Genomic DNA, 24,452 nt, shown 5'->3' with positions numbered 1-24,452 from the left:
CGTAAATCTAAACTCACTCACTCACTCTTGTTTACTGACTGTTATGAAGTCTATTTTCGGTGTTGCATCTATCCAGTCAAGAGGCTCAGTCAGTCTAAATACATTGTTTTATTTTGCCTACATTTGCATGAATTGCTTCAATGAAAAAAAGATGCCTTGTAACTGGTAGTAAAAGTGATGACGAAGCCAGTAAAATATGCAAACAAAAATTAACGATCTTTTAATGATTCTTCTTTCCTAAACATCAGTGTCTGTAGAAACTTTACAATAGAGAATACTGTTGCAGGTAAATGTACGCGGTACGATGGTACTCCTTTAACGACGCCGAGTTTGCGACATAATCAACCAGAGCCAAGAAAAAAACTGGCGCGGGTTTAAAACAACGTGTATGTGTTATGTCTGAAAAAACACGTAACGGGAAAATTACAGGCAAAAGATAATTTATTGAAGATCATCGTTTCATGATTACATTGTGGACTCGCACTCAATCCAGCTCAAAGTACATGTGTGCAAACTGTGCTCATATTTCTACAAAAGATATTTTAGTGTACAAAACAGACAATTAGCGTACACGTTAGTATTTTGTCTGGTAGGTCTGAACAATCACGCACTAAAAAGTGGCCATAGGTGTATTAACAAATGACAACCCCTCAATACCACCTTTCAGATCTTTAACTTCAAAGGCATGTCAGTCCACTTATCTTCCCCTCGTGATACGGTTTTAGTGTTTGATAAAGTCTTTCATTCAGCGACTTATCGAAACTAAATCCCTTCTTTGTGGTGTGACATTATAGTTTGATAATCCAGTCCTTCACTTATCGAGAGACACCGGGGGAGTCATCGCGAACTGGGATAGGCACGTGCTTGTCGTCTACTCTGACGTCCGCGCAATCTAACGGGTGTTTTGTAAGTGCAGCCGGCCAATATAGATTCATTCTTTGAAGAAACGGGACTGTTCGGTACGTGTCTAATTCGTGACATTTGCAGTCTCTGTTCCGGGAAGGTGAGTTACAGCATGGAATTAGTTTTACCCTTGACAACGGGCGTCACAACACATAGCGTTACTTGTTTGCGGGTGTAATAAGCAATATAAAATAACGAGAAAATCTGATTGTATGTATAACTATGAACATAAATTCAACGTACATGAAACATGAACACATGAGCGTCATACATGAAAAGGTTAAAGATTTTAATGCATTTTATTTTTCTAACAATTCCAAGGCTCAAATAAGTTAGTTTTCTGAAATTACTGCATGGTATACTTGGCGAACAGCCTAGGAGTTTAAAGAGATACCATGATAGTTCGGACAATTATTAAGATGAGTGATACGTCAATACTCAGTAACACACCTCGAGGATTCAGGCTTGGAATTGATCCCTATCAACGAGCTGACCGTAATTTACGTTAAAGAGGTTGTTTGGCCCAGTGGCTTGGTTGATGGCGGGTCAACGGAAATCAAGGTCATTGAGAGGGAGAGAGACGGACGGACAGACAGACAGACAGTTTTATTTGCATGAAACCCATCAGAGCCACAGGGAGCCAGAGAGAGAGAGAGGGAGAAAGAGTGAGAGAGAGAGGGATGGAGAGTCTCTCACTCAGAATGAATGAGAGAGAGAGAAAGAACGAGAGAGCGAGGAGAGAGAGTTTTACTTGCATGAAGCCCATCGGAGCCACAGAGCCAGAGAGAGAGAGAGAGAGAGAGAGAGAGAGAGAGAGAGAGAGAGAGAGAGAGAGAGCCAGAGAGAGGGAGAGAGAGAGAGGGAGAGAGAGAGAGGGGAGAGAGAGAGAGAGAGGTGCGAGGGAGGGATAGTCTCTGTCGTTCTTTCATAATAAACGGGGGAGAGAGAGAGAGGGGGGAGAGAGAGAGGGAGCTAGGGAGGGATAGTCTCTGTCGTTCTTTCATAATAATAGGCAGTTTGTTGAATCGCGAGTTAAAAACGTGTACATTGTACGGTACTTATCTGGTGATCGAGCTTTCGCTGTTTGCAATTTTGTAAACGAGGTAGTCTAATTGCATATTCTAATATGCCGATTGATACAATACCATATATCCATAAAGAGTACAGGAGCAACTACAACGTCCTACACCCTGTGTCAGTGTGACACTGTGCTTCCTATTCTCCATGTAGCCCGTCTGGTTGAACGTCCTCGAGCCTTCAACAGCTAATTTTGACAAACCTCCTTTCCGGGGGATTTCAAGACTCTCATATAGCATCTACTCAGCGTTGACATCGCCGAGGTAGACTTGGACAGTTGCCCATGTCGTACAGTGGTGCTCCAAACTAGCGTCATTGCACGATGTCCCTGAGGTCGATGTATATTCTAGTCGTTACATATAGCTGTTCATTAAGTGATTCAATAACCAGATTCCAGGTCTACAAAGACGTGTGAGCCTAATTTGGGAGGAACGCCCGAAGTGGCACATGTCCCAGACGTACATGTACATGAAGTCATGATGTTATGTTTTTGAACTTGCAAGAGGAACTATTTGTGTCGTTGAAAGCCTCTTTGAGAAAAGCCCCAGTCTGATACATTGAGGTCACGCTGTTTCTATTGAGGGAAGAACATGTACCATCCACATCATTAAAATGTGCAAGGTCAAAGTCAAAGTGTGAGCAAAATATGTATTGTCTAGCTCTGTAGGATAAAGAAAATGGGATATTCGCTATCCTGCTCTGTGCCAGTAGGCCATACGATTAAATGGCATTCCCAACACAGGTGTCGACTAAAATAGACTTTGTTCGACCCTGTTAACCTTTCGCCATTGCTCTATCAAACTATATGGTTGACCGATCAGAAAGTCTAAAGTGATAAACTCTTAACATTCCCGTTTGAGTCTTGACCCTCGACCGTACAGAGCCTGGCGGTTGAGGCTTTTCGGCCAATGTTGTAGATACATGACGTCCAACATTATCCGGCTTGAAGTATTGATATCCCAATAGCAATGCTTCTCTGAACTTAAGTTCATTTTACCACGTTCCTATCTTATTTCCACGTCACCATCACTATCTTATTTCAACGTCAACATCACCATTAATGTAGAAATGCGTCGGTACTTTCTTGAGATCCATATGCCTTGGATCATCATTAATGGACAAAATGCACTTCTTTATATGTTGGATAGGACACACAAGGGGGCGGGACATTGCACCGATTTATGCCTGTAATTTGCGATGCACGTGCAAAAATCCTCAAACTAGACAAAACGACTGTGTTCCTGCGACGTGCCCAAACTAAATGATCTGACCAGGGCGGTGTTTCTTCAACGTGTTTCTCTACGTTTGTATACATCTCCTTTCAAATTTTTTTATTTGTTGCATTTCACAAACAGAAAACTTGACTTGCGCTTCTTTTGTTGTTAAGTATATGTTATAACTTATCAGGAATATGTTTCCCGTGGTAACTGTGATTGTTAATAAACAATATATCGTTTATGCATATACATGTGTATTGTTTACTGACCAATTCCATCCATGCCTTTATTGAATCTTGCCTTGTTGCAAATGTCTTGCCACTCATAAGAATCATCCACCTTACCTTACAATAGTAAGATCGATACATAGATGGTTGATTTCCAATAAAACTGTAAACTGTTGCGGCTGATAAATGTTTTATCTAAGTATAATAATGACTGCTTGCCACACCGATAGTTTAGACAAAAGGCCCTGGAATGCAAAAACAGGAGAAACGTCACCAAAATATACCCTAACATCCCCCATTGAAGCCATCGTTCAGATAACGTTGTTTCTTATTTTGAAAGTTATCTCCCCTTTGTGTTACGACACCTCCGCACCCTCGATAGGTTTTGTGCCCAAGCAGGTTCACAGAACGCTCAAACCGTATTGTGTTCATCAATCTGACAATGAAAGATTTCCCTCATTACACATGGGGAAATTCACAAATCACGAGGAAATACCAGTTTCTTACCATGCACAAATCATGAGGAAATCCCACTTTCATACCAAGCACAAATCATGAGGAAATCTAGTTCACACCATGCACAAATCATCCAAGATACACAAATGTTGAGGAAATCCCACATACCATGCACAAATCATAAATCCCAGTTTCATACTATGCACAAATCACGATTAAATCTAGTTCACACAATGCAAAATCACGAGTTTCATACCAAGCACATTCCCCATTTCTTACCATGCACAAATCACGTGGAAATCACATACAATGCATTAATTAAATCTAGTTCACACAATGCACAAATGACGAGGAAATCATAGTTCACACCATGCACAAATGACGAAGAAATCATAGTTCACACCACGCACAAATCACGTGGAAATCCAAGTTCATACCATGCACAAATCACGTGGAAATCCTAGTTTCATACCATGCACATATCACGAGGAAATCCCAGTTCACACCATGCACAAATCACGTGGAAATCCTAGTTTCATACAATGCACATATCACGTGGAAATCCAAGTTTCATACCATCACAAATCACGTGGAAATCCAAGTTTCATACCATGCACAAATAACGAGGAAATCTAGTTCACACCATGCACAAATCACGAGGAAATCCCAGTTTCATACCATGCACAAATCACGAGGAAATCCTAGTTTCATACCATGCACATATCACGATTAAATCTAGTTCATACCATGCACATATCACGAGGAAATCCCAGTTTCATACCATGCACAAATCACGATTAAATCTAGTTCACACCATGCACAAATCACGAGGAAATCCCAGTTTCATACCAAGCACAAATCATGAGGAAATCCCAGTTTCATACCATGCACATATCACGATTAAATCTAGTTCATACCATGCACAAATGACGAGGAAATCATAGTTCACACCATGCACAAATGACGAAGGAAATCCTAGTTCACACCATGCACAAATGTCGAGGAAATCCTAGTTTCATACCATGCACAAATCACGAGGAAATCCTAGTTCACACCACCAAATCACGCAAATCAGTTTCATACCATGCACGAACCACGTGGAAATCCTAGTTTCATACCATGCACATATCACGTGGAAATCCTAGTTTCATACCATGCACAAATCACGTGGAAATCCTAGTTTCATACCATGCACAAATCACGTGGAAATCACGCGGAAATCCCAGTTTCATACCATGCACAAATCACGAGGAAATCCATAGTTCACACCATGCACAAATCACGTGGAAATCCCAGTTTCATACCATGCACAAATCACGTGGAAATCCTAGTTTCATACCATGCACAAATCACGTGGAAATCCTAGTTTCATACCATGCACAAATCACGTGGAAATCCTAGTTTCATACCATGCACAAATCACGAGGAAATCCTAGTTTCATACCATGCACAAATCACGTGGAAATCCTAGTTTCATACCATGCACAAATCACGTGGAAATCCTAGTTTCATACCATGCACAAATCACGTGAAATCCCAGTTCACACCATGCACAAATCACGAGGAAATCCTAGTTTCATACCATGCACAAATCACGTGGAAATCCTAGTTTCATACCATGCACAAATCACGTGGAAATCCCAGTTTCATACCATGCACAAATCACGTGGAAATCCTAGTTTCACACCATGCACAAATCACGTGGAAATCCTAGTTTCATACCATGCACAAATCCGTGGAAATCCCAGTTCACACCATGCACAAATCACGAGGAAATCCTAGTTTCATACCATGCACAAATCACGTGGAAATCCTAGTTTCATACCATGCACAAATCACGTGGAAATCCTAGTTTCATACCATGCACAAATCACGTGGAAATCCTAGTTTACACCATGCACAAATCACGAGGAAATCCTAGTTTCATACCATGCACAAATCACGTGGAAATCCTAGTTTCATACCATGCACAAATCACGTGGAAATCCTAGTTTCATACCAACAAATCACGAGGAATCCCAGTTCACACCATGCACAAATCACGTGGAAATCCTAGTTTCATACCATGCACAAATCACGTGGAAATCCTAGTTTCATACCATGCACAAATCACGTGGAAATCCTAGTTTCATACCATGCACAAATAACGAGGAAATCCCAGTTCACACCATGCACAAATCACGTGGAAATCCTAGTTTCATACCATGCACAAATCACGTGGAAATCCTAGTTTCATACCATGCACAAATCCACATGGAAATGCTATTTTCCAGCAGTACCATGCACAAATCCACGTGGAAATCATAGTTCACACACCATGCACAAATCACGTTGAAATCCTAGTTTCATACCATTATAAAAGGAGGAAATCCCAGTTTACACCATGCACAAATCACGTGGAAATGCTAGTTTCATACCATACACAAATCACGTGGAAATCCTAAAGTTTCATACCATGCACAAATCACGAGGAAATCCCAGTTTCACACCATGCACAAATCATTAGGAAATCCTAGTTTCATACCATGCACAAATCACGTGGAAATCCTAGTTTCATACCATGCACAAATCACGTGGAAATCCTAGTTTCATACCATGCACAAATCACGTGGAAATCCTAGTTTCATACCATGCACAAATCACGTGGAAAATCCCGTGGAGTTTTCATATGCACAAATGATGAAGAAATCCGCGTCCAGTTTCACCATGCACAAATCACATGGAAATCTTTGTTTCATACCATCACAAATCATAGTTCGTTAAATAAAGTTAACACCATGCACAAATGACGAGGACAATCAAATAGTTCACACCATGCACAAAATCCACGTGGAAATCCTAGTTTCATACCATGCACAAATGCAGAAATCACGTGAAAATCCTAGTTTCATACCATGCACAAATCACGTGGAAATGCTAGTTTCATACCATGCACAAATCCACGGAAATCCTAGTTTCATACCATGTACAAATCACGTGGAAATGCTAGTTTCATACCATGCACAAATAACGAGGAAATCATAGTTCACACCATGCACAAATCACGTGGAAATCCCAGTTTCATACCATGCACAAATCACGTGGAAATCCTAGTTTCATACCATGCACAAATCACACGGAAATGCTAGTTTCATACCATGCACAAATAACGAGGAAATCATAGTTTACACCATGCACATGCAAATCATGTGGAAATCCCAGTTTCATACCATGCACAAATCACGAGGGAAATCCTAGTTTCATACCGTGCACATATCACGATTAAATCTAGTTCACACCCATGCACAAATCACGAGGAAATCCTAGTTCACACCATGCACAAATCACGTGGAAATCCTAGTTTCATACCATGCACAAATCACGTGGAAATCCCAGTTTCATACCATGCACAAATCACGTGGAAATCCTAGTTTCATACCATGCACAAATCACGAGGAAATCCCAGTTCATACCATGCACATATCACGTGGAAATCCTAGTTTCATACCATGCACAAATCACGTGGAAATCCCAGTTTCATACTATGCACAAATGAAAGGAAATCCCAGTTCACACCATGCTCCAGTCATGAGAAATCCCAGTTCATACCATGCACAAATGCCAGGAAATACCAGTTTTACCATGCACAATTCACGAGGGAATCCCAGTTCACACTTTGCTCCAATCATGGAAAATACCAGTTGAGCATCATGCACAAATCACAATGTGGTGGCTGTAACTGGACGCTAGACAAAACCGGGGAACGTAGTGTCCTTACAATACCAAGTCACAGGATAATACGTTGAGATATGAGAGATAGGAGCCAGACAAATTCACAAGAGCAGATTGAGAAAGATTCTGTGTCAGCTCGGAAAATGACGAACTGGGGATAATTACACGCATACTATGTAATATAAATCGCATCGTCCAAACCAAAATACTGGTTTTACTCAAAGCTCGCGAGACCCATGAAGATCTGGTCTTCAGCAACCCATGCTTGTCGTGAGAGGGGATCGGGTGGTCAGGTTGACACATGTCATAGTATCCCAACTGCGTAGATCGATGCTCATGCTGTTGATCACTGGATTTGTTTGACCCAGAATCGATTATTTACAGTTCGCCGCAATGTAGCTAGAATATTGCGGCCATGTAGCTAGAATATTGCCGCCATGTAGCTAGAATATTGCCGCCATGTAGCTAGAGTATTGCCGCCATGTAGCTAGAATATTGCCGCCATGTAGCTAGAGAATATTGCCGCCATGTAGCTAGAGTATTGCCGCCATGTAGCTAGAATATTGCCGCCATGTAGCTAGAGAATATTGTAGCCATGTAGCTATTGAATATTGCCACCATGTAGCCACCATGTAGCTAGAATATTGCCGCCATGTAGCTAGAATATTGCCGCCATGTAGCCAGTATAGTAGCTAGAATATTGCCGCCATGTAGCTAGAATATTGCCGCCATGTAGCTAGAGTATTACCGCCATGTAGCTAGAATATTACCGCCATGTGAATATTGCCGTCATGTAGCTAGAGTTATTACAGCCATGTAGCTAGAATATTACCGCCATGAAGCTAGAATGTTGCCGCCATGTAGCTAGAGTATTGCCACCATGTAGCTAGAATATTGCCGCCATGTAGCTGGAGTATTGCCGCCATGTAGCTAGAATATTGCCGCCATGTAGCTAGAATATTGCCGCCGCCATGTAGCTAGTATTGCCGCCATGTAGCTAGAGTATTGCCGCCATGTAGCTAGAATATTGCCGCCATGTAGCCAGAGTATTGCCGCCATGACGCCAGAGTATTGCCGCCATGTAGCTAGAATATTGCCGCCATGTAGCTAGAGTATTGCCGCCATGTAGCTGTAGAATATTGCCGCCATGTAGCTAGAGTATTGCCGCCATGACGCTAGAATATTGCCGCCATGAAGCTAGAATATTGCCGCCATGTAGCTAGAGTATTGCCGCCATGTAGCTAGAATATTGCCGTCATGTAGCTAGAATATTGCCGCCATGAATATATTGCCGCCATGTAGCTGAGAGCATTGCCGCCATGTAGCTAGAATATTGCCGCCATGTAGCTAGAATATTGCCGCCATGTAGCTAGAATATTGCCGCCATGTAGCTAGAATATTGCCGCCATGTAGCTAGAGTATTGCCGCCATGTAGCTAGAATATTGCCGCCATGTAGCTAGAGTATTGCCGCCATGTAGCTAGAATATTGCCGCCATGTAGCTAGAATATTGCCGCCATGTAGCTAGAATATTGCCGCCATGTAGCTAGAGTATTGCCGCCATGTAGCTAGAATATTGCCGCCATGTAGCTAGAGTATTGCCGCCATGTAGCTAGAGTATTGCCGCCATGTAGCCAGAATATTGCCGCCATGTAGCTGAGAATTTGCCGCCATGTAGCTAGAGCATTGCCGCCATGTAGCTAGAATATTGCCGCCATGTAGCTAGAGTATTGCCGCCATGTAGCTAGAATATTGCCGCCATGTAGCTAGAGTATTGCCGCCATGTAGCTAGAGTATTGCCGCCATGAAGCCAGAGTATTGCCGCCATGTAGCCAGAATATTGCCGCCATGAAGCTAGAATATTGCCGCCATGTAGCTAGAGTATTGCCGCCATGTAGCTAGAATATTGCCGCCATGTAGCTAGAATATTGCCGCCATGTAGCTAGAATATTGCCGCCATGTAGCTAGAATATTGCCGCCATGTAGCTAGAGTATTGCCGCCATGTAGCCAGAATATTGCCGCCATGTAGCCAGAATATTGCCGCCATGTAGCCAGAGTATTGCCGCCATGTAGCTAGAATATTGCCGCCATGAAGCTAGAGCATTGCCGCCATGTAGCTAGAATATTGCCGCCATGAAGCCAGAGCATTGCCGCCATGAAGCCAGAGCATTGCCGCCATGAAGCTAGAGCATTGCCGCCATGTAGCCAGAGTATTGCCGCCATGTAGCTGAGAATATTGCCGCCATGTAGCCAGAGTATTGCCGCCATGTAGCCAGAGTATTGCCGCCATGAAGCTAGAGCATTGCCGCCATGTAGCTAGAATATTGCCGCCATGAAGCTAGAGTATTGCCGCCATGAAGCCAGAGCATTGCCGCCATGTAGCTAGAATATTGCCGCCATGTGGCTAGAGCATTGCCGCCATGTAGCCAGAGCATTGCCGCCATGTAGCCAGAGTATTACCGCCATGAAGCTAGAATATTGCCGCCATGAAGCTAGAGTATTGCCGCCATGTAGCTAGAATATTGCCGCCATGTAGCTAGAGCATATTGCCGCCATGTAGCCAGAGTATTGCCGCCATGTAGCTAGAATATTGCCGCCATGTAGCTAGAGTATTGCCGCCATGTAGCTGTGAGCATTGCCGCCATGTAGCTAGAATATTGCCGCCATGTAGCTAGAGTATTGCCGCCATGTAGCTGTGAATATTGCCGCCATGAAGCTGAGAGTATTGCCGCCATGTAGCTAGAGTATTGCCGCCATGTAGCTAGAGTATTGCCGCCATGTAGCTAGAGTATTGCCGCCATGTAGCTAGAATATTGCCGCCATGTAGCTAGAATATTGCCGCCATGTAGCTAGAGTATTGCCGCCATGTAGCTAGAATATTGCCGCCATGTAGCTAGAATATTGCCGCCATGTAGCTAGAATATTGCCGCCATGTAGCTAGAATATTGCCGCCATGTAGCTGGTAGAATATTGCCGCCATGTAGCTAGAATTGCCGCCATGTAGCTAGAATATTGCCGCCATGTAGCTAGAGTATTGCCGCCATGTAGCTAGAATATTGCCGCCATGTAGCTAGAATATTGCCGCCATGTAGCTAGAATATTGCCGCCATGTAGCTAGAATATTGCCGCCATGTAGCTAGAATATTGCCGTCATGTAGCTAGAATATTGCCGCCATGTAGCTAGAATATTGCCGCCATGTAGCTAGAGTACAGGGTTAAACAATAAACTAATCGTAGCAGCACATATCGTGTAATGTCTTTCCATGGGGAAAACGTGATATTACGGTCATAGCGTATTATATAACTGACGCTGTTTCTCGTCTGAAAACATGTAACGTGGTAGATGATGACGTATCAAGCACATATAATGGCAAAGGCGCTAACGGACTTCAGCCATCAAAGCTGTTGTCTGTGGAGGCAACGGTAGGCGTCAGCACAATTCATCTCTCATCGGGAAAGCCATAATGTTTATGCCCGTAGCCACTCGTAATTGTGATCATAAACTTATTTGATTTTTGATACTGTCATGGTAATAACGGCTCTGCTAAGGAGGATAATATGGCTCCACAGTTTGATCAATCAATGAAAGATGCACAGAGAAAGGCGTTTGTCAAGACAGACTAAGATATTGTCTTGCAACTTTTTAACAAATTATTGTGATTAATGAGAAATTCACACATCATTGTCAAGCTATTGTGGGATGACTGGGGTGAAAGTACTACGGGCGTTCCAAAAGTAGTCAGCCTAACTATTTTCTCGATGTCCAATGTTTGACAAGCTTCCATTTTAGTTTGAAGGAATCATTAGCAAAGCCATATCCAAAATTCCACATATGTGGGTAATGTGGTTAACGAGATATTAGTCATCACAACACATTTGGGTATTGCTGAAAATGAAAAACGCTCTGTCATTTGGGACCTCTTGGATAATGGTATGCCCCCAGATAATATCATATAAAATATGTTCAGTATAGTATTGAATGGCTACCTGTCATAATCAACATTCAAAGATTTGGATTGCTTGATTTATATTTATACGGGGCTGTTTTTAAGGACACCCCCGTTTTAATCTTTCAAAAACATTGTGTCTAGATATTCAAACTGGCACTGTTTACAATATATTGAGAGCTGACACTTTTGTGACCATTCAGTATTTAGTTTGAACCCTTGGCATCATGTATGATTAAGTGAAAACATGAGAATAAGTTATGCCCTTATGATTACGTCATCTAAAAGGGGTTGGGGGGTGGGTAATGTCTCCAAAACAAACTGATTCTAGTGGACTCAAGCTTACCTCAAACACGCAAAATGTTTCTTGCATATTTTGTTTCCTGAAGTTTGTGATGCATTTATTGCAGATTTTGCGTTTTTGGGGGTACCATGATAAAAAGTCAAACAAAATGGGGATCGTGAGGATGGAACATAGCAAAACCAACTTGCTTGAGGTTGACAGATAATATGTAGAAAAATAAAACATAGAAACAGATGCATTTGTATCATTTTCTAGGTGGGGCTTAGAACTTTTTGAACTCCCCTCGTAGAGAGGCGTTTCACTACAACAGTCGTAAATGAAAGAGGACGTTTCACTACAACTGTCAGAAATGAAAGTAGAGAAAGTAGATAGACGTTTCACTACAACTTTCAGAAATGAAAGTAGAGAGACGTTTCACTACAACTTTCAGAAATGAAAGTAGCTAGACGTTTCACTACAACTTTCAGAAATGAAAGTAGAGAGGCGTTTCACTACAACTGTCAGAAATGAAAGTAGATAGACGTTTCCCTACAACTTTCAGAAATGAAAGTAGAGAGACGTTTCAGAACTTCAGAAATGAAAGTAGAGAGGCGTTCCACTACAACTTTCAGAAATGAAAGTAGAGAGATCGTTTCACTACTTTCAGAAAACTTTCAGAAATGAAAGTAGAGAGACGTTTCACTACAACTTTCAGAAATGAAAGTAGAGAGACGTTTCACTACAACTTTCAGAAATGAAAGTAGAGAGGCGTTTCACTACAACTTTCAGAAATGAAAGTAGAGAGACGTTTCACTACAACTTTCAGAAATGAAAGTAGAGAGGCGTGAAAGTAGAGAGACGTTTCACCACAACTTTCAGAAATGAAAGTAGAGAGGCGTTTCACTACAACTTTCAGAAATGAAGTGAAAGTATAAAACGTTTCACTATAACTTCAGAAAGAACGGTAACTCGTTAGGCCGGATTTGAACTGAGGTTTCAGACTTTCATAGAGTTATAAAAGGCAAAGAAGTCTATGGTGTCTTTCGTGACTTCAACACCTGATATCATCAATATTATGTTAGTGATTCATAAATACATATTTATAGAATGGGAATCGTACAATGGGCTGTTGAAAGGACTTGGTCGCTTATATCTACTTTTTTTTACGTATGGCCATGGAGACCAGTGAAGATCCTGTTAGAATTGATCTTCAGTAACAAATACTTGTCATAAAAGGCGACTAACGGGATCGGGTGGTCAGGCTCGCTGATTTTGTTGACACATCGTATCCAATTGCGTAGATCGATGTTCACGCTGTTGATCACTAGATTGTCTGGTCCAGACTCGAATATTTCCAGACCGTCACCATATAGCTGGAATATTGCTGAGTGCGGCGTGAATCTAAACTCACTCACTCACTCGTATGACCATAGATTTTAGCTGTGCTGACGCTTTCATTAAGTGTCGAGAGTTCACACAGACTCTGAAGATGCACAGCTGTAATTACGTAAACGTTGTATTTTTAATGACAATCGAACGTGGGACTTCTCGACACGAACGAACGCTTTTACAACTAGGCCACCCCTATCAAGCCGAGTTGAATTGCTGCATCGCTTTTGTCAACATTACAGCGATATCACAGCGGGACCTCTTAAATAGGCTTTGCATTTGTATCAATACCGGGAACAAACAGTAACTTTTCAGGGCGAATGAAAACCCCGCAGCCGCTAGGCCACTCCCCGTCCTTGATAGACAGAACCTAGCTTCATACCCTGGTCCCCTGCTATCTTTAACTTCAATTCATTACATTTCAATATAAGGTGGTTCTAAGTCATTAATTGCCCAGTACATAGAAGCTTGACATCGTGTTGACATACAGTAAGTTTATTGTTCATTCATAGAAGAGTGAGTCATTCACCAGATAGCTGTATCACCACAACCCGTACGTCCCACATACGCAACGGACACAGGTGCGTGTTCTGACTACCAACAAAACTATATCTCATGCGTTTTTTAAGCTGTTAGCTTCTTTTCTTAATGGAGACTAGACGGTTGTAGGTTTATATATATGAATGGCAGTATTGTTGTTTATCGGCCGGGGTCGACGGGTGTTTAATCTACAGGTAAGAGTGCGTTCGGTTCGTGTACAGGTGTGCGTAGCATGGATTCACATAGATTTGAAAAATCTGCTGTTAAGTAACAACATGTTTTACATATGTGCAAAAAATGATCTCGTTGCCAGGTAAATGATGCACCTGATTTTCTGATTAAAGAAGTGCACGCCAATGTCTAGAAACCACCGGCTGATTCGGCGGTTTCGTTTCAATTACCTATCGCTGAGTGAAATCCTGTCCTGAGCGTAAATTATACATAGGACTAAACATGAAGTTTCAAGAGCTCAGAGAGTAAGTTACAAAGACGACGAGGGTAAAGTATTAAGACGAGTAAACGTAAATTATTTAGATGGGTGAGCGTAAACAATAAAGAGGTTCCAACGTATTTGTAAGAGCACTGAGTCTAGGCTTTTAACATGACGAAGTGCAAATTATTTTGAAGACTATGTGAAACGTTTTAAGAGCATTGAGTGTAAATTGTTAAGAGGACTGGGAGTGGATTATTATGAACACTGAGTGTGGTTTATTAAGGAAATGAGTGGGGGAATCAGGAAGACTGAGTGAGTGAGTGAGTTTTGTGTTACGCAGCTTTTAGCAATATTCTAGCAATATCACGGCGGGGACACCAGAAATGGACTTCACACATTGTACCCATGTGGGGAATCGAACCCGGGTCTTCGAAGGCTTTAACGTCTAAGCTACCCCACCGCCCCTAGTCAGGAAGAAGGCTGTGGTTAAATTTTAAAATGGAATAAGTGTACATTATTAACAATATTAAATTTGATCAAGGACTGAACGTAATCCATTAATGAGGACTGGTATTAAATGTGATAAGATTGGTTGGTTTGTTGTTTAACGCCGCACTCAGCAATATTCCAATAATATGGCGGCGGTCTGTAAGTAATCGAATCTTGACCAGACAATCCAGTGATCAACGGCATGAGCATCAATTTACGCAATTGGGATACGATGCCATGTGTCAACCAAGTCAGCGAGTCTGACCATACGTTCCCGTTAGTCGCCTCTTACGACAAGCATGGGTTGCTGAAGACCAGTTCTAACTCGGATCTTCACGGGTCTGTATATGATAAGACGAATAGTAAGGTACAAAGGGTCTAAGTGTATGGTATTGAGATGATTTAGCGATACATTTTGATATCAGCGAGAGTTAATGGTTTCGTGTCGATTCCCTAGTTGAAACAAAACGTTAACCAGAAATCTGCGAGCCAATGAATTAGGCGTAAACCAAAATCGACAAAAAACTGTTGTACAATTTACAGCTGTAACAGTTACGTTCTAAATTTACAAATCCACACAAATCAGTACAAAGGAAATACAACAGCTGTTCAAAACGGAGTGGCCGTACAAATTCAATGGCAGTACAAATCAAAGCAGTACGCAACTAAGACATTGAAATAATATTTCCCTTCCTGCAAGAGTGGTCAAGTTTTTAAAATTGATCTTGGCTGTGAATTCTGAGTGAAATGTAACCTATTAGAAATGTAATGTGAGATGACCCAGGCAAGAGTTTGACACCTTTACACAGACGCACGCACACACGCACGCACGCACGCATACACATACACACACAACATACACACACGTCACCATATTCGTGGCCTGTTAATGAAAATTCAAATCTGAAGTTCAAACCTCTGGGGGCGGTGGGGTAGCCTTGTGTTTGAAGCGTTCGCTCGTCACGCCAAAGGCCCGGGTTCGATTCCCCACATGGGTACAATGCGTGAAGTCCATTTCTGGTGTCCCTCGCCGTGATATTGCTGGAACATTGCTAAATGCGCCGTAAAACCATACTCACTCACTGTGAACCTCAAAACATACACGGCATATGAGCCTTTCAACTACAGAGAATGTTACAATATAGACAATTCACGAATATGGCACTTCAGTGTAGAATGAACTCTATTGTAACTTATGCGCACCACATACATTTAATACAATCCACAGAGAATATCGAAGCACTCTGTTTTCCATGTTAAATACGGACGCATTAGTTTGTCCCAAAGGGTCTTAGGGCAGTCTGCCCTTAGAATCAGGGGAATAAACAGATTACTTGAGTAATTGTATTTTGTCTGAACAGTGATCTCCTATCAGTCTGATACAACGGTCACTGGCTGTCTGTTGCCATTTGCTGAGTATGTCAATGCAATTTATACAGACTAACCTAGCGAGTGTAACGTGGCCACGGTCACCCCGCCCAGTGGGCATGGATACGGCCTAAATCCATACACCCCTTTAATTCCAATAAAATACAGCCACGGCAGACGGATCATGGTTCATGTTTAAAGGGGCAGTTTATGCGAGATAAGAACCTTTATGATGGTCTGGATTTGTTTGTTGTTTAATGCCTCGCTCAGCAATATTCCAACTATATGCCGCCGTCTGTATATAATCGAGCGTGGACCAGACAATCCAGTGATCAACGTCATGAGCATCGTTCTACATGTGTCCACCACATGTGTCCACCGCTGCAGACCAATTCTAACCCGGATGGTCAGGTGCGATGGTCTTGGTGACTCTTAAATCAGACGAAGAAAAGCATCAAATTGACATAAGTCGACACGACATGTATTGTCTGTGAAGGCTTATGTTTGAAAGAAATGTTTACACCATTGTACTAGGATCAACTGGACGTTGTCTCCGTACCTTCTTCTGCACTGATGGACAGACATGTAGGTTATGCAATGGTGGACAGACGTTGTTCTTTCTGCATTGTCACTTAATGACCATGTATCGACTTCTGTCGGTATAGGCCTAGCCTTGTGATGATGGACTGGTCATTTACTTTTTTTCTGCAAGGTAGCTTAAGGACACTGCGCAGTTCCCTCTGTAAGATGATGGACAGTCCACGTGTTTTCTTCTCTTTTGGGGATGGACATGCCGTGTACTGTCCCGTGGAAGAGAAATGGACAGACTATGTACTTTCTTCTGCAAGATAGCTGAAGGAAAGAGTGCGTACTTTAATCTGTAAGATAATGGACAGTCCACGTATTTTCTTCTCTTTTGGGGTGGACATGACGTGTGGACAGAGCATGTGCATTCTGCAAGATGATGGACAGAGCATTGCATTCTACAAGATGATAGACAGAGCATTCTTTAAGATCATGGAATGAGTTTAGTTTTACGCCGCAATATTCCAGCTATATGGTGGCGGTCTGTAAATGATCGAGTCTGGACAAGACAATCCAGTGATCAACAGCATGAACATCGATTTGTGCAATTGGGAACCGATGACATGTGTCAACTCAGCCAGCGAGCCTGACCACCCGATCCCGTTAGTCGCCTCTTACGACAAGCATGGGTTACTGAAGGCTCATTCTAACCCGGACCTTCACGGGTCAAGATCATGGACAGAGCATATATATTCTGCAAGATGATAGACAGAGCAGTTGCATTCTACAAGATGGTGGACAGAGCATCTGCCTCTGCAAAATGATGGACAGGGCATGCGCCTCTGCAAGATGATGGACAGACCCTAAACATTCTGCTAGATCATGGACAGAGCATGTGCGTTCCGCAAGATGGTGGACAAGGTATTGCATTCTGCAAGATGATTGACAGGGCATTGCATTCTACAAGATGATGGACAGGGCATTGTGTTCTACAAGATGATGGACAGGGCATTGCATTCTACAAGATGGTGGACAGGGCATTGTATTCTACAAGATGATGGACAGGGCATTGTATTCTACAAGATGATGGACAGGGCATTGCATTCTACAAGATGGTGGACAAGGTATTGCATTCTACAAGATGATGGACAGAGCATGATGGGGCGATTGGGATGATGGACATTGCATCTACAAGATGATGGACAGGGCATTGCATTCTACAAGATGATGGACAGGGCATTGCATTCTACAAGATGATGGACAGGGCATTGCATTCTACAAGATGATGGACAGGGCATTGTATTCTACAAGATGATGGACAGGGCATTGATGATGATGGACAGGGCATTGACAAGATGATGGACATTGTATTCTACAAGATGATGGACAGGGCATTGCATTCTACAATTTGCTACAAGATGGTGGACAGGGCATTGTATTCTACAAGATGATGGACAGGGCATTGTATTCTACAAGATGGTGGACAGGGCATTGCATTCTACAAGATGATGGACAGGGCATTGCATTCTACAAGATGATGGACAGGGTATTGCATTCTACAAGATGGTGGACAAGGTATTGCATTCTACAAGATGATGGACAGGGCATTGCATTCTACAAGACTGTGGATTCATTGTGTTCTACAAGATGGACAGGGCATTGTACTACAAGATGGTGGACAAGGTATTGCATTCTACAAGATGATGGACAGGGCATTGCATTCTACAAGATGGTGGACAAGGTATTGCATTCTACAAGGTGATGGACAGGGCATTGCATTCTGCAAGATGATGGACAGGGCATTGCATTCTACAAGATGGTGGACAAGGTATTGCATTCTACAAGGTGATGGACAGGGCATTGCATTCTGCAAGATGATGGACAGGGCATTGTATTCTGCAAGATGATGGACAGGGCATTCCATTATACAAGATGATGGACAGGGCATTGCATACTACAAGATGGTGGACAGGGCATTGTGTTCTACAAGATGATGGACAGGGCATTGTATTCTACAAGATGGCGGACAAGGTATTGCATTCTACAAGATGCTGGACAAGGCATTGTATCCTACAAGATGATGAACAGGGCATTGCATTCTGCAAGATGATGGGACAGGGCATTGTATTCTACAAGATGTTGGACAGAGCATCTCCATTTGGATGGACACAGCCATGTGCATTCTTCAACATCAAGGACATGCCATGTGCGTTCTACAAGATGATGGACAGATCCTCTGTTTTTTTCTGTATTTTGGGTGGACAGTTAAGGAACTCTCTTCAGAATGACATTAGGCAGGTACTTTATGTCTTTTGTATGATGATCGATAGTCAGAGCATATATCCTTCTCCTGTGTGGTTGTAAGGACAGACAAACCCTTGATTGCACCTCTACTATTAAAGGATGATTGTTCATCTACCAATAGAGATTTCTGTGCATGTTCTCAGGTTGTTGTTTTTATGCTACATTCAGTTATACCACGCTGGACACTAAATTACGCACCACCCGGTGGCCAATTTTGACCACCTTTTTTACAACCAGCAAGGAATGCTTGAGTTTTGTCCGTCCGGAAAGCTCCCAGTAAGAAGGATGCAGACGAAGCCATACTCGCTTTTCCATGGCATACCTCGCTGCTATTGACTAAGTTACATCACTATAGTATTCTACTCAAAGTCGGCCACAATAACAAAGCGCCTTTTTCCCACAAGTTAAGCACTAAAACGGGCAATTATGTAAAGATTACCTAAAGCAATTTGGCAAGAGTTGCCGGGAATGATAACGTTTAAGTGCATATGTGGAACCAACAGGATTCAGCCGAATAGTCCGCCCATTAATCTCCAGTCGATGCGAAAATCAACTGGTTGTTTACGTGCCCCAACAATCGTACTCAGATAACGGCAATTTTATTTTGACCGAAAAGAGTCATGATTTCGAGTAAAAAGGCTTGTCAGTGCAGACTGCGAGCCAATCGCTGCAGATCTGCGAGATTTGTACCAGCGCAGGGATGTTAGAAGTGGACTTTTGACGATCCGAATGTCAAGAGCTCCCAAACAACCCAGACTCAGCTGACCTAACCAGGCTAGCCAATAACTCGATTTCCGACTGGGTCCGAGCGAGCTGCACGTAATATATTTAACAAGATAGCGTTGCAATGATCTGGTTGCCGATTGACGGCACCATGGCTGTGGAACAAACGCTGGATTTTACATAAGTGTAAACACCAGCGTACTACAGTGGTGGCTGTAGAAGATTGCGGCCTGACGCCGGGAGTAATGAGATTAGATGGTGGTACGCTAGGTTAGTACTCGTAGAATAGTGGGAACACAGCCAAAAACTGACTTGGAGATATTAGGGCTGTAATATGTCTGTGTTTAATAGAATGTAACGGAACAACAAAGCCCATCTGGGGGAATAAAAACAACGTAACTTTATCTGACAATTTCAAGGGAAGCTGGGGAATATGTGAACTTTCGTTTCAATTCGTATCCATTGTGTGCGTAGAGTGAGTGAGTTTCAATTCGTATCCAGAGTGAGTGAGTGAGTGAGTGAGTTTCAATTCGTATCCAGAGTGAGTGAGTGAGTGTGTGTGAGCGTGTGAGCGAGCGAGTGAGTGAGAGAGTGCGCGAGCTAGCGAGTGAGTGAGTGAGTTGAGTTTAGTGTTACTTTGAACAGTATTCCTGCTATAACAGGTGTCAGGTTACCGTTGATAATTTAGGATACATTATCGACAATGGTTACGCACTTCTATGAATTGCTGCTACAGCTTCAGAATCTACTTAATCCACCTGAATCCTGGCGTATTGAATGTTTTTATCACATACATTTACTGGAAACTGAAAATATGATGTAAATTGTTCTACTTAAAGAAGCTATTGAGTGCCCGATTTGTTACATATTAGTCTAATTAACCTACCAGAGCATGATAGTTTAACTATTGTACAGATAGAGATTACTAGAGAAAGGACAACTGACCATCAGCCAAGTACCCATCAACCACACTCATCAAGCCAAGTCATTTTTGTTGTTCTGTTAAAGAAAATTACATAAGACAAATGTGATATGCTCACTGCTTTCTAAGCTGTACTGTTTGTATTTGGCAAAACAAAAAATAAACTTTTCTTTTACATGAAGTAATGGTGTAACATCAAACTAATACTCGATACGCGTCAAGATCTAAATCGATAATAAAAACAAATGAATCGTTTATCGTATCGTGCAAAGCTTCTCGGCGATGCACCTGTGTGATGAATCGTGACAGCACTAGTGTTCAGGTGTATCTTGTCCTGAACAAGTCACGTTTTTTTTCCTTTCAAACTGATACACCTATAACTTCACAATGTCTTCTCTCTGAGAACATAACTGCTGCGTTAATTATGATGAATATAATTACTGTATATATCTGCACTGTTTTCTGGATGATTTACTAGTCTTCTAAAAATCCTAACTTCAACTTTACATATCTATCTATCTATCTATCTATCTATCTCTGTCTTGCAAACGAAGTTTGGGGCGATGGGTGTTAGCCTAGTGTTTAAAGCGTGCGCTCGTCACGCCGAAGACCCGGGTTCGATTCCCCACATGGATACAATGTGTTAAGCCCATTTCTGGTGTCCCCCGTCGTGATATTGCTAGAATATTGCTGAAATCGGCGTAAAACCCAACTCACTCACTCACTCATTCACAAGTTGCTACTCGAAGACGTCATATGGCTTCTTTAGTGCAACTCTGGGTTGAAACCACTTCTAGTTAGCAGGGTGTATTATGGGATTATTAGTCTCGGAGCACAGGAAACATCGATAACTCTGAACCAACTGTGCAAGTACTAACCCATACTCACAGAAACAGGATGAGTTGAGAATCTGGTTATAGTTATTGTCAGTTCTTCCCCATTCTACTTTCACTTGTCTGTTTGTTTGTTGTTTAACGCTGTACTCAGCAATATTCCGTCTGTATTCCGCTGGTCAGTATTTCATCAGGTCTAGACCAGGCTATCTTGTGATTAACAGCATGAGCATCGATCTACGCAATTATGATACGACGACATGTGTTAACCAAGTGAGCGAGCCAGACCTCCCGATCCCGTTAGTAGCCTCTTACCACGAGCAGGGTTTCCGAACTTTCAACTGTTTGGACAAACATCAACCATCAGAGATACAGATATATAAACTGTAAAAACGTGGTTAGTATTTTGGAAACGCACGCCTTTAGCAGCAAGGATCTCGTGCCTATGAGTCAGTTTGAATCCATGATTTGATATAATTGTTATGCATGATTTGTCAGGATCAGATTCGGGTTAGAATTGGTCTTCATCAACCCATGCTTGTTGTAACAATAGGATCGGGTGGTCTGGCTCGCTGAGTCACACATGTTACATGTGGCATTTGCGTTGATCGATGCTCATGATGTCAGTCACTGGATTGTCTGACTCGATTATTACAGACTGCCGTCATATAGCTGGAATGTTCGTGCGTGTGGTGACCGCCTCCGTGGTATAAGCGTCCGCCAGGAGAGCGGAAGGTCGTGGGTTCGATCCCTGACCGCGTCATACCAAACGACGTTTAAATATGGTACTTGTTGGTCCCTGCCTGGCGCTCGGCATTAATTGGTACAACAAGCACTGGTCGGCTTGGAGTCAGTATAATGTGTCTGAGTGGGGTATTCATGCTTCACTGCGGCATGGTATCTCAGTGGGCTAGCACTATAAAACCAGCTTAAGTCTGGGCTAGTACAAGCATCCGCACATACACATACACACGCATGCACGTCGTCATATGAGCGAAATATTCTCAAGCACGACGTTAAACCCAATTTCACCTCACCTCACCTCGTGCGTGTGGTGTTTAACAAAGCAACAACCCCAAACAAACAAATAAACAACAACCGCAAAACATCCTGCCTGTATTTGAGGTTTGATGGTAATCATTTGAGGTGTTATACTCCTTCACCACCCCCCAAACCCCCGGTGATACAGGCATCGTCTTTGTACTTCCGGTGATGCAAAGAGTTCCAGGAGGGACATAGTTATCAGTACCCAGGTGTCAGTGATATAGGCTTCGCATTTGCACTTCCGGTGATGCAAGGAGTTAGAGGAGTGACAAAGTTGTCGGTGCCTATGACCTTATCGAGTGACCGTATCAGAAATGTCAAAAACGGAGGGAATTTCAAAATTCCCAGTATGTGGCGTTCCCGTAGTTGCCATGCCTACATGACATCCCGCCAGGAACTGCAGAGGAGACGCCATTCATCACCCCCGTGCATTGCGGCAGACGACACAAACACCTTCATGCCACATTATGTCAAAAAGTCACCAAACTGTGAAACAAACAGCGTCGCTGAGGCCCCTGGCTCCGCTTGTCATTGCCAGGAGTTACGTCACGTAGGTAGACACGGACAAATTGTTTTCAAAATGTCTGGAAAACATCAAAGAGTTTCAGCGCCTTTCCTCTCAGTTTCACACACTACCACCTCCAACTTTTGGGATACACCCTCGGCAGTATGGACACATCGCTCGAAACAGTGGACGTGAGTACGTTTAGCTCATAATTGTCATGATTTATAAATGTGCCGACCGCCCTATACCGATATTAAACAATCATGTGTGTGCACACTCATTGTATACAGTTTTCACGCAGTATCACATGCGTTCCCATTGTAACATGCCGATGCAATGTATTGCTTTATATTCTCCGAAGAGTGGACAAGTGATCAAGGACTAGCCCATAAGACGAAAGAACAAACAATGGCATCTGGGTATACAGTAAACTATGGCGATAGCAAACACAAAGGGACCACAATTTTCGGTTCGGTATAACCGTAGATTGTTATAAAAACTTCGACGATAATATACAGAAATGTCCAGTACGAAATTCCGGTTCAGTTCGTAACAAACGCAGTTGTGTAATATCTATGTTTCCTTAACCCAAATGTTGTTACTTAACTTGCTTTACACAAAAACAACACTAAAAAACCATCGCAGTCACCCCCAAAATTCACACATGTTGGTTATGAATAATCGTTTGTGGGTATACGTTGTATAATATCTATGTATTCATTAATTTCCTGGACCCGTGAAGAACCGGGGTAGAATAGGTCTTCAGCAACCCATGCTTGCCACAACAGGCGACTACGCTTGTCGTAAGAGGCGACTAACGGGATGGGGAGGTCAGGCTCGCTGACTTGGTTGACACATGTCGTCGGTTCTCAATTGCGCAGATCGATGCTCATGCTGTTGATCACTGAATTGTCTGGTCCAGCCTCGATTATGTACAGACCGCCGTCATATAGCTGGAATATTGCTGAGTGCGGCGTAAAACTTAACTCACTGACTCACTCATTAATTTCCTGCGTAAGAAATCGCGTCACATTAAATAACTGCCATGCAAAAACAGTATCTACCTATGTTTACTAAAAAACAATGACACGTGAATATACGTTGGGTTGTATCTATGTATCCATTAATTTCGTACGTGAGAAATAATGTCACTTTAGTTTCTGGACGAAAATAGGTTTTCATCCATGTTTGTTAAAGAAAAGAAACAGAATAAAGACATAGTTATTGGTGATGTATTAGATATGGGTATCATTGTCGTATTATGGCTTCGTGTTTATAGCCTATTGGCGACTGTTTCCAGCTCAGTATCTCTTTGATAACTGTTTAAAGTTATTGTCAAACCCAGTTCTCAAGGTTAAGCGTTCTTTTGGCATTTTAAATATCCGGAAAGATCCGGGTTAGAATTGGTCTTCAGTAAACCATGCTTGTCGTAAGAACGGGATCGGGTTGTAAGACTTGGTTGACACGTCATGGTATCCCAATTGCGTAGAACGATGCTCATGATGTTGATCACTGGATTGTCTGGTCCAGACTAGATTATTTATAGACCGCTGCCA

The 24,452-nt window shown here is 42.4% G+C and overlaps 1 protein-coding gene across 2 annotated transcripts in view; it reads left to right on the top strand.

Moving 5' to 3' along the window:
- The first annotated feature begins 933 nt into the window (after positions 1-933).
- LOC124275648 (matrix metallopeptidase-21-like) overlaps positions 934-24,452 on the top strand; it is a 144,800-nt gene continuing 121,281 nt past the window's right edge. Inside the window, exon 1 of one of the 2 annotated variants that reach the window (XM_046711259.1) lies at positions 934-1,003. The gene's annotated coding sequence lies outside the window, so the exon portion shown is untranslated. Of the gene's footprint in view, positions 1,004-22,955; positions 23,088-24,452 lie in introns of those variants that run through there. The other variant, XM_046711257.1, reaches the window with a different exon arrangement.

The sequence above is a fragment of the Haliotis rubra genome, unplaced genomic scaffold, assembly GCF_003918875.1.
Source record: "Haliotis rubra isolate DU_JTF1 unplaced genomic scaffold, ASM391887v1 Scf200, whole genome shotgun sequence".
NCBI classification, from domain to species: domain Eukaryota; kingdom Metazoa; phylum Mollusca; class Gastropoda; order Lepetellida; family Haliotidae; genus Haliotis; species Haliotis rubra.
The sequence above is the reverse complement of the archived record's forward strand: the minus strand, read 5'-3'. Positions and strand labels throughout refer to the sequence as shown.